Source organism: Pocillopora damicornis, chromosome 14, assembly GCF_964200805.1.
Source record: "Pocillopora damicornis chromosome 14, jaPocDami1.2, whole genome shotgun sequence".
Taxonomy (NCBI): domain Eukaryota; kingdom Metazoa; phylum Cnidaria; class Anthozoa; order Scleractinia; family Pocilloporidae; genus Pocillopora; species Pocillopora damicornis.
In genome coordinates this window covers 9,258,075-9,269,716 of record NC_142683.1, presented here as the reverse complement: position 1 = coordinate 9,269,716, position 11,642 = coordinate 9,258,075, and the positions used below count along the sequence as shown (strand labels likewise).

The 11,642-nt window shown below is 40.5% G+C and overlaps 1 pseudogene; it reads left to right on the top strand.

Moving 5' to 3' along the window:
• The first annotated feature begins 660 nt into the window (after positions 1–660).
• Positions 661–10,990, top strand: LOC149034342 (uncharacterized; annotated as a pseudogene).
• Positions 10,991–11,642: the final 652 nt, after the last annotated feature.

Here is an 11,642-nt window from a genome sequence, read left to right as displayed (position 1 = left end):
ACAGACAGGACGTGCTGGAAGAGATGGAAAGCAGTCACATGTTGTTACCGTATATCATGGACAGCAACTTGCTCATTGTGATGATGATGCTAATGCAAGAGATTTTTAATGACATTCCCAATTTGGATTCAGTCTTTTACTGCTGTTAATTGATTATCAATATGACGATGGTGATGAGTCTCTAGAACTTATATTTCAAGGCCTCGATTCAGAAGGTGAATCATCGGTTGATGACGACGAACTTTATTATTTACAAGACTATAAACAATATGTACGCTATTCATGTGTTATGGCATTTTGCCAGAGAAATCGCTCTTTTCAAAAGTCAGTCATTTTATAAACACATGTAATTTTTAAAAGAAAGACGGATCCTGGCGTTAGACAAGCCTGTACAACAACAGAAGGCTGGCGTTAGACAAGCCTGTACGGTGTCGGCGATGCTCTTCAACCATGACCATTGACTGGGTAATCAGGTGCACAACAGAAGATCAGTTACGGGGCATCAGAAGGACTGTCTTCTCTACGCTGGAGGACCTAGATTTTGCAGTTGATCTAGCTTTGGTCTCCCATGCTCACCAACACGTGCAGAAGAAGACGACCCGACTCAACACTTACGCACAGTAGGTTGGCCTGAAGATTAGCCAAAAGAAGATAGAAGTGATGCTGCTGAACGTGTCCAACCCTAAACCAGGTCAAGTGAACGGAGAAGATTTGCCAACAACTGAAGAGTTCACATACCTGGGCAGCACAGGAAGCCATGATGGAGGAGCATGGAGTGACATCAAGAACCGTCTCAACAATGCCAGAAACGCACTCAGAATGCTCAACAACGTGTGGAAGTCCTTTCAGTACAGCACCAAGATCAAGCTGAAGGTCTACAAAAGCTGTGTGATGTCCACCCTACTATACGGCACTGAATACTTGAGGATGACAAAGAGTGAACACCAAGATGTCAGTCTTCCACACAAAGAACCTCGGGGGAATCCTGCAAATGTTTTGGCCTGACACCTTCTCCCACCAACAGCTTCTCGCCCGCTGCAATCAAGAAAGCGTGGAGACCATCATCATGCGAAGGCGATGGAGATGGATTGGGTACGTCAGGAGGAGAGAGCAGGACAATATCACTCGCACAGCCCTTCATTGGACACCTGAAGGAAAGCAGAAGAGGGGAAGACCAAGAAACACCTGGCGCCGATCTGTGGAGGCAGGGCTCAAGACCATGGAACACACGAGGGACTCTATCCAGAAGATGGCCCAGAAGTGTCAGATGTGGCGATCCTTGGTAGCCACCCTACGTGCCACAGGGCATAATGGGCATGACTGACTGGTTTTACCACTTTACAAGTCCATTCAATTAAAATAGTCTGACTGTTTTTAATACTTCAAGAAACTCAGCTAGATTGTGCAGCTTGTGCCACTCATTCATTGAAGTTAATTTGACCATTAAAAATACTCCAACCGGTTCAAATAGATTGTGCAATTTTTGACTTGACCTTTTACTGTTAAGCAGTAGAAACCATTTCAGCTAGATTGTTCAGATTGTGCAGTTAAGCCAATTAAGCTTATTATGTATTTTTGTCCAATTGAACTACTTAGGCCTCTTTGATCACGTGAGTCACTTCCACCAATTAAAATAACTTTTGCAATTTATCCAGTTTATTTGTGTTTTAAGCAGTTGAAAAATTTAAGCTAGCTAAGTTTCTTGAAGAAATTGGAATTGTGAACTTTTTTGATTGATTCGACTTGTTAAATAGTCAAACCATGGAAGACGGTTAAACAACTGGACAGATTGCATCATTTTTCTTAATTAGTTGAGGTAGTTGAAATGGTTCAACTGTACACCATGCATAACTAGCTTAAATGGTTCTATTGCGCAAACTGCACAATCTAATCCAAGTGGTTAAACTAGCTAAGATAGTAGTATACGGTATATTCAGTAGATATCAATGATTTTCTCATGTTATTTTTGCGCGGTAATTTGGCGCTGGCTTTTTGATATAATATGTATCATTTCCTGGAATCCATGTGCCATGACAGTTCTTGGAAAATCTTTGATTTTTATCTAATGTATTGGTATACATGGATTATCGGCAAGTATATCCAGATGATAGTAGCTATCATAGTAGTAAAGATGGTGATTATGCATATGATAGTCCAAACTATTATTCAGATAGCAATGACAGTTATGATAATAGCTTTAGTGATAGTGATATAGTGAACTGGATGATGATGCATATTACTTTGATGACTAGAGAATATTTGTACAAAATATTTATAGATAATATTTATTCAAAATATGCAAGATACTTTGACGATGGCAATATTTTAGAAGCAGAAAAGGAATTACATCATATCAAATAGAACTCAAGGAAACCAACGATAACCCCTGGTAATATTTTAACACATAATATGTATGTAATATTATAATATAAGGTATTGCAGTAAAATGATTTGTGATGAGTTGTATAAAGTAATATCTCACTTCTGTTGGAAAGAAATAAGGGAACGGATACTTGGACCATTTCAACCACTTCTACTTGCTACTTTGATAATTTTAACTACTTGAAACAATTCAGCTAGATTGTACAGTTTCTCTGCAGTTTCAAGAATTATGAGTTACTTTCACAATTTGAACGACTTCAACGAATTACGATAGATTCTGCAACTTTGTTCACTAGTTTGACCACCAAACCAGTGGAACAATTTCAACTACTTGGACCATTTCAACCACTTCGACAAATTTAGCTACATTGTGGAGATTTCTAGATTGAACCTATAAAGCTTTCTGCATCCTATGCAGTTAGACAACTTGAGCAAATTTGACAAGTTGAACTCCTTCAAAGAATCGAGAAAGATTTGGCATTTTTTGCTGTCAGATTAGCGGTCTTCGCTGGTTCGATGCTTTTGGCCAGTCGAATAGATTAAGCCAGTTAGACAATTTGAACTATTGGAACCAATTCAGCTTCATGGTGCAGTTGAAGACGTGTAGCTAGTTTGACCATTTGAGCTACCTCAAGCAGTTAAGTATTCTGCAACTTGTGCAACTTGTACTACAGCAACGAAATCAGTGTAGGAACACTCATTGTCTTCGGCACCGCCAACCATTACATCCAAAGGTATCCTCATCTCTCTACCGAACATGAGCTCGGACGGGTTGTGCCCCGTGGAGGAATGAACACTACTGCGATAGGCCATCAGGCAAAAATCGAGGTGCTCATCCCGTGTAGCTGGATTATCTTCAACTCTAGCTTTCAACATGGTCCTTAAGGTTTTGTGCAGATTTGGCACATTTCCGAGAATGTTCTTGACTCGAAATTACGGCCTTGATAGCTATGAATGCTGTCAGGCACACACCAGATCTGCAGATCCAGTTCCTTACAAGCACCTTTGCAGAGGTTGTGGCACGCTGGTTGGACATTGCAAACACCTCAGCCCTGTTGGTAAGACTGACCAAGTACGTACCAAGTACAAAGTGGGTACCAACAATTTCTCACTTCACGTGGGGTTTCACCGATCGGAAGGTCTCTAGCAACAACCGTAACTTGGGATAATCCTGTTGGAGTACACGATGGACTATTCCCATGTTGTCGTCTGGGCCTTCTAGACAAGGCGTCTGCATTGTTGTGTAACCTCCCCGGGTGACGTCGTATCTCAGAATCATACTGTAAGCGCCCTAGCCAACAGGCCACTTGCCTTTGAGGCTCTTTAAAAGACATTAGCCAGACTAATGAGTGATTATCAGTCCTCAGGCGCAATTTGTTGTCCCACCAAGTAATAGCGAAAATGGTCCACATATTGAGTCCAGCAATAGTTCTTTTCCTGCTCATTCAAAGAACGACTCCCGTAAGCTATCACACGCTCAGTGTCATTGCGTTGCAATCGAGATAAAACGGCGCCAATGCCCAAGGGTTGGCTGGCATCTGTGTCAACTACGAATAATCCTGCATCAGCAGGACTAACTAAAATCTGGATATGCCGAGACGGGTGCAATGGTCAAGCGATGTTTCAGTTCATTGAAGGCACTTTCTTGTTCCGTCTGCCGCTGGAAAGAAACACCCTTCTTCGACAATTCGTAGAGTGGTTCTGCCACGATCGAGAATCCAGAAATAAACCGCCTATAGTAATGGCAAGACCACTGAAGCTTTGGAGCTCTTTGATGTCTACTGGGGTTGGCCAAGTTCTGACAGTCTGGACCTTGTCAGGGTCAGTTTTGATGCCATCTGAAGAGACAACATGCCCTGCGAAGGAAACTTCTCTCTTTAGAAACCGACACTAAGTTGGCTTCAGCTTAAGAGCAGCAGTTCGTATCCTGTCAAATAATAACCGTAGGCGATGCAGATGTTCCTCGAGGGAAGGGGCCCAGATAATAATATCATCCAAATACGCAAGACAGTGTGTCGAAGTCGGTTGACTGAGTGCTAGATTCATCAATCTGGTAAATCTAGCTGGTCCATTCGTGAGTCCAAAAGGCATAACCCTTTATTGGAATTGTCCACAATGGGTCGAGAATGCTGTTTTGGCTCTTTCCTCTTTTTTTTACTTGCATATGCCGATACCCAGACGCCAAATACAGACAGGAGAACCATGGGCCACCACCCAGCGCTTCCAAGACATCATCGGTCCTCCCTAACGGTATTGCATCTTTCTATGTACACAAATTCAGTTTGCGGTAATCAATGCACATACGGTAACTTCCATCATGTCTCCTTACCAAAACAACCGGACTGCTCCAGGGGCTCTGCAAATCTTCAACTCTACCATTCGCTAGCAGCTCGTCCAGCTGTTGATCTATGATCTCCCCCTGGTGCGGTAGTATGCGACGAGGAAGCTGCTTAATGGGAGCATGCTCACCACCAGTATTAATGTCGTGTTTCATAAGATCTAATCATCCTAAATCAGAATCGTTACTTGCAAATATGTCCTCATATTGGTCTATCAGTAGGGAACATTGACTTTTCTGCTCATCTGAAAGCCCATCTGAACTTGGCTGGATAACGTTTGCCCTTCTATTCTCTCTTTCTGTACTTTCCTGCTTATCATCCCCAATATTTCTGTCTATAACTGAGCAGTATGGATGGTTAGGTGCTGCTGGACTAACGCCAATTTCTGTAGGAGTAGCACTGCCACTTACACCACTGACGGTATGGTATTAAGCAACAGGGAGAGGTGATCGTAAGGTGAGAGCTTTGTCGGGGAAGTTGGCCACCCGAACAAGAGTCTGTCCTGCCTCTGGCACTTGTACGGAACGAGCCATACTTATCTTAGAAGTCCCCTGTACTTCTTTTCACCCCTCCAGGATTCTAGGGCTTCCGGAATTCTGTTCGTAACCTCCATCTGTTCTAGTTCTTATCTCTTGTTCATTCCCCGGTTCTAGCTGTACATCTGCACATAAAAAGATTCTACAAACACGAAGGGTTAGCCAAACCTAACCAAACCAAACCCTAAGCCTGACCCAAACCCAAACCCAAACCCTAACCCTAACCGTAACCCTAACCCTAACCCTAACCCTAACTATAACCCTAGGCAATTACTGGTGTAGCCTTGCAGCATCTGAGTGGAATTTCCGACTTACGATGTTTTGAGCATTATCGAATGGAAAACATATTTTTATTTGTTTGCAATTAAACCGGGCGATTGTGAGTTAAAGCTCACAAAAAAAGTGTTTTCGCCTTTTGGTTTCTAAAATACGCTGCTTTCAGCTGTATCGCCCCAAAAACATGTTTCAAGCGTAACTGCATCGAAGAAACGTTTCTGCCTCTTTGCAGCTAGTCACCCTAAGTAGAACTTGATTTCACTAAACCAACGTTTTCGTTTGTTTTTGGCTAAGTTACCACTGTCCTCAGCATTATCTTTCTGCGAACGACGCTTTGTACTCTTTTGTAACTAGACTACGGTTTTTCACGGTTTATCGCAGCAAAGACATGTTTTGGTCTGTTGGCAACTAAATTAAACTGCTTTAAGCTTTATCTTACGGCAAAGTAGCGTTTTCCCTCTTTTAAATGCTAAAATACGCTGCTTTCAGCTTCATTACACCATAAACATGTGTTCGCTTGTTTTCTGTAAAATTGCCCTGTTTCCAGCGTTATTGCAACGGGAAAAGATGTTTTGCAAGGCTGCAGCGAGTCACAGTGATTTTTACTTGATTTTACTTAAAACAACGTTTTTGCTTGTTTTTGGCAAGGTTCTGCTGTAATCAGCATTTTCTTTTTGAGCAGAACGTTTTCCTCTTTGTTCGTTACCAAACTACACTTTTGACGCTCTATATTACCGAAAGAATGTTTTGGTTTGTTGGCAACTAACTTAAGTTGCTTTGAGCCCTATGTCAGAAAAAAAAAGCGTTTTTCCCTTTCTGTGTTTAAAATACGCAGGAGAAACACGTTTTGCTTTGTTTGCGGTAAAATTGGGCTGTTTCCAGTCTTATTGCACCGGAAAATTGTTGTCTGCCAGTTTGCAGCGAGTTACTTTGATTTTACTTGATTTTGCTCAAAACGACGTTTTTGTTTGTTCTTTGCTATGGTAAGCTGTTTTCAGCATTATGTTTCTGAGAGCAGGCTGTTCCTTTTTTTCCGAGTTAAACTTCGCTTTTGACCCTTTATCATACGGAAAACATGTTTTGGTTTTTTGGCAACGAAATTGGAAGCTTCGAACTTTATGTCAGAAAAAGCAGCGATTTAGTTTTTCGCCAGAAAACACGCTGCCTCAAGCTTCATAATACCGAAAATATGTTTTGGTTAGTGGCACAAAAATTGGGTTCTTTGAGCTTTATATCGCAAAAAGCAGCGTTTTTGCTTTTTGTTTGCTAAAACACGTTGCACTCACACAACGGTCTGTTTGCCATAAAGTTGTGTTGTTTCCATGGTTATTGCACGGGAAAAAGGTTTTCTTCCAGTTTGCAGCGAGTCACCCTGCTGTTCTCTTGATTTTACTCAAAACCACGTTTTTTCTTGTGATGGGCTGAGTGACAACGGTTTTGCTAGTTTTTGGCTAGGTTACGTTGTTTTCAGCATCATCTTTGTGAGAAGAGTCTCAATAGCGTTTTGTTTTTTAATTGCTAGAATACGCTGTTTTCAGCTTTATTGCACCAAAAACATGTTCTTGCTTTGGTTACCGTCAAATTGGGCTTTTTCCAGCGTAATTGCACCGGTAAATGGATTTCTTTTCCAGTTTTTTGCGAGTGACGCTGATTTTTACTTTAGGGTACTCAGAACAACGTTTTGACCTGTTTTAGTTTAGTTACCCTGTTTTCAGCATTATCTTTCTGAGAGCAACCATTTTCTCGGTTTTGTAGGTAACCTACACTTTTAACTTTTTATCTTACCGAAAACATGTTTTGGTTTAGTTGCAGCTAAATTGGAAGCTTCCAGCTTTATGTCAGAAAAAGCAGCCATTAGTGTTTCGTTGGAAAACACGCTGCTTTGAGTTTTATAGCACCGAAAATATCTTTTGGTTAGTTGGCAACGAAATTGAGCTTCTTTGAGCTTTATATCGCAAAAACCAGCGTTTTTGCTTTTTCTTGGCTACAACATGTTACACTCAGCTTTATAGCACAAAAACAAATGTTTGGTCTGTTTGCCGTAAAGTGAAAACACGCTGTTTTAAGTTTCATTCAGACGGAAAATATGTTTTGGTTATGTTGTATGTTGAGAACGAAATTGGGCTTCTTCTTGAGCTTTACATCACAAAAAACAGCGTCTATGCATTTTCGTTGCTAAAAGACGTTCCACTCAAGTTTATAGCACAAAAGATATGTTTTGGTTTGTTTGGCGTCAAACTAGGCTCCTTCCAGCCAGCGAGTGACCTTGATTTTTATTTGATTGCCTATAAAAGAACGTTTTAGCCTGTCTTTGACTCAGTTACACTGTCTTCAGTACTATCTTTCTTAGAGCAACCTTTGCCACATTTCCCTACATGAAATACGTTTTTGACGCTCTAACTTATCAAAAATATGCTTCGGTGCGTTTGGAGCGAGTTGGGGATGGTTTGAACTTTGTGTCACATCAAAAGAGCGTTTTTTTGCGTGTGTCTTTAAATAAGCTTCTTCCAGCTATATTGCAGGAAAAACATGTTTTGGTTTGTGTGCCGTAGAATTGCGCTGTTTCCAATGATACTGCACGGGAAAAAGGTTTCCTGCTGGTTTGCGGTGAGTCACATAAATTTTTACTTGATTTTAATAAAAGCAATGTTTCTGCTCGTCTTCTGCTAAGTTACGCTGTTTTCAGCATTATCTTTTTGAGAGCAACCATTTTCTCTGTTTTGTAACTAAACTGCACTTTTGACGCTCTCTCTTAGAGAAGACATGTTTTGCTTTTTTTTTGCAACTAAATTAGAAGCTTCGAGCCTTATATCACAAAAAGAGAGCAATTTGATTTTATCGTTGCAAAATGCGCCGCTTCAACCTTCATAGCACCGAAAACATGTTTTGCATCTTTTGTTAACCAGAACATTGGGCTTCCTTGAGCTATACATCACCCGAAAAAAGCGTTTTTGCTTTTTTGTTGCTAAAACACGCTGGAATCAGCTATATAGCATAAAAAGCATATTTTGGTTTGTTTGCCGTAAAATTGTGTTGTTGCCAGCGTTATTGCACCTGAAAAAGTTTTTCTTCCAGTTTGCAGCGAGTCACCCTGGTTTTTACTTCATTTTACTCAAAACAACGTTTTTACTTGTGTCTGGCTAAGTGACGGCGTTTTAGAGTCTTCTTTCTGAGGACAAACTTTACCTCTGTTTTCGTAACCAAACTACACTTTTGATGCTCCATATTACAGGAAAAATGTTTTGGTTTGTTGGCAACTAAATTAGATTATCTTTGAGCCGTATATCACAAAAACCAGCGTTTTTGCCTTTCTGTGTTTAAAATACGCTGCGTTTAGTTTTTTTATAGGAGGAAAAACATGTTTGGGTTTGTTTGCCGTAAAATGGGGCTGTTTCCAGCGTTATTGCACCGGGAAAAGGTTTTCTGCCAGTTTTCAGCGAGTCATGCTGATTTTTATCTCATTTTGCTCAAAAGAAGCTTTTCGTTTGTTTTGGGCTAAGTTACGTTGTTTTCAGCATTATGTTTCTGAGAAGAGGCTTTTCCTTGGCTTCCAACGTAAACTGTGCTTTTGACCCTTTATCTTATCGAAAACATGTTTTGGCGTGTTGGCAATGAAATCGGATGTTTCGAGCATTTTGTTACAAACAAACAGCGATCTCGTTTTTCGTTTCTGAATGCCCTTTTTCGACTCTCATAGTAGCGTTTTTGTATGTTGGCAACAAAATCGCGCTGCTTTGAGTTTTATATCACAAAAGAAAGCGTTTTTGCTTTTTCCTTGCTAAAACACGTTGGACTCAGCTTTATAGCACAAAAAAAACATGTTTGGTTTGTTTGCTGTAATATTGGGTTGTTTTCAGTCTTATTGCACCAAAAAAAGGTCTTCTTCCAGTATGCAGGGAGTCACCCTGATTTTAACTTGATTTTACTCAAACAACGGTTTTGCTTTCTTTTGGCTGAGTTACGCTGTCTCAGAATCGTCTTTCTGAGGACAACCTTGTTCTCTGTTTCCGTAACCAAACTACACTTTGGACGCTCTCTATCACCGGAAAAATGTTTTGGCTTGTTGGCAACTTAATTAGGTTACCTTGAGCCTTACGTTACAAAAAAGAGCATTTCTACCTTTCTGTGTTTTAAATACGCTGCGTTTGGCTTTATTGCAGAAAAAACATTTTATAGTTTGTTTGCTGTAAAATTGGGCTGTTTTCTGCCAGTTTGCAGCGAGTCAGTTCGATTTTACTTGATTTTACTCAAAACAACGTTTCCGTTTATTTTCGGGTAAGTTACGCTGTTTTCAGTATTATGTTTGCCAGAACAGCCTCTTCCTTTTTTTTCGTACTTAAACTGGGCGTTTAAGGTACGAAAGCCAACGAAAACGTTGTTTCGCTTAAAACCAAGTGAAACTAAAAGTGACTCGCTGCAAACTGGATGAAAACCTTTTTCTGTTCAATAAGGCTGAATTTAAATTTTACGGCAAACAAATAAAAATATGCATTTTGTGCTATAAAGCTGAGTGCAACGTATTTTAGCAACCAAGGGAAAAGGAAAGAGGTTGTTTTTTGTGATCTAAATTTCAAAGCAGCCCAATTTCGTTGCGAACAAACCAAAACATGTTTTCAGTAAGATAGATTCTGTAAAATTACTGATTTCTTGTCGTCGCTTACATCAGCTATTGAACTTATGTATACAAGCCGTCAGGAAATATTATTGATTGGTGATTTTAATATCGACTTGCTTGTTGGGGAGCACGGTGTTGTTGCTGAGGATAACTCACTCATGGACCTTTGTGATAGGTTCTGTTTGCAAAACCAAATTAGTGAACCGACAAGGGTGACTGAAAAAACAAAGTCTTTACTCGATGTCATTCTCGCTAGCCATCCGGAACGATATGCAACTTGTGGTAATTTGCATATGGGTCTCAGTGATCACGATCTTATCTATGCGGTGTGAAAGAATAAATTACCTAGGGCTAAGGCACGTGAAATTGAATACAGAAGTATGCGACAATTTGACTTAGAAAAATTTTTAAATGACCTAAAAACTATTCCCTGGAGTTCCGCTTACATTTATGACGACGTTGATGATCTATGGCACCATTGGGCTCAATTGTACACTGAAGTGTTGGACAAACACGCACCAATAAAGAAAAAACGGGTCAGAGGTGATCAGTTGCCATGGATAACTCCATTAATTCAACGCGAAATCTCGCGTCGTAATCGACTGTTTAAGAAACATGCAAAGAGCCCAACAACAACCTCTTGGGAGGAATTCAAGAAACAGAGAAACAAGGTCACATCCCTGAAACGAAAAGGGTTGAAGGCGTTCTGCATGGAGGCATCGTCAAACACTAAACATCATGGTGAGTTTTGGAATAAGTTAAGACCTTTGTTGCCAAGCAAAGAAAAGAAGCAATCAAAGATAATTCTGATTGAGAATGAGCGTGTAATTACCGATTCATGAATGGTGGCTGAAATGTTTAACAACTACTTTTGCGAGGTGTCCAGGAGTGATGGTGACAGCAAGGAAATGGTTGAGTTTGTTGATCATCCTAGCGTTAAAGTCATTGCTGAGAAAACTTGTGATGATGTTTTTGACCTCGTCCCAGTTGATGTTGGCTACATAAGGAAAATTTTGGATTCTCTTGACCCTCGCAAGGCTGTTGGGTGCGATAAGATATCTCAGAGGCTACTTCGTTTATCCTCACCTGTTATTGCCGAGCCGGTTACCCGTTTAATCAATTATTTTATCACCAACCGTCAATGGCCAATAGTTTGGAAAAGCAGCGACGTTGTTCCTGTTTTCAAGAAGGAAAGTATGACGGATAAGACCTGCTATCGTCCAGTCTCTGTTCTGACTTCCTTATCGAAATTATATGAGAAGGTATTGTTCGATCAAATCTATGAAGCCTTTCATTGGCGACTCTCACCGAACCTGTCTGGCTTTCTCAAGGGTCACTCGTGTTGCACGGCCTTATTGAAATTGATTGAAGATTGGAGAGCCTGTCTTGACAGAAGAGAAGCTGTTGCAGCGGTGGCTATCGACCTAAGTAAAGCTTTTGACTCTGTTTGTCACCCGCTTCTCCTAGCTAAATTAAAGGCATATGGTTTTACGC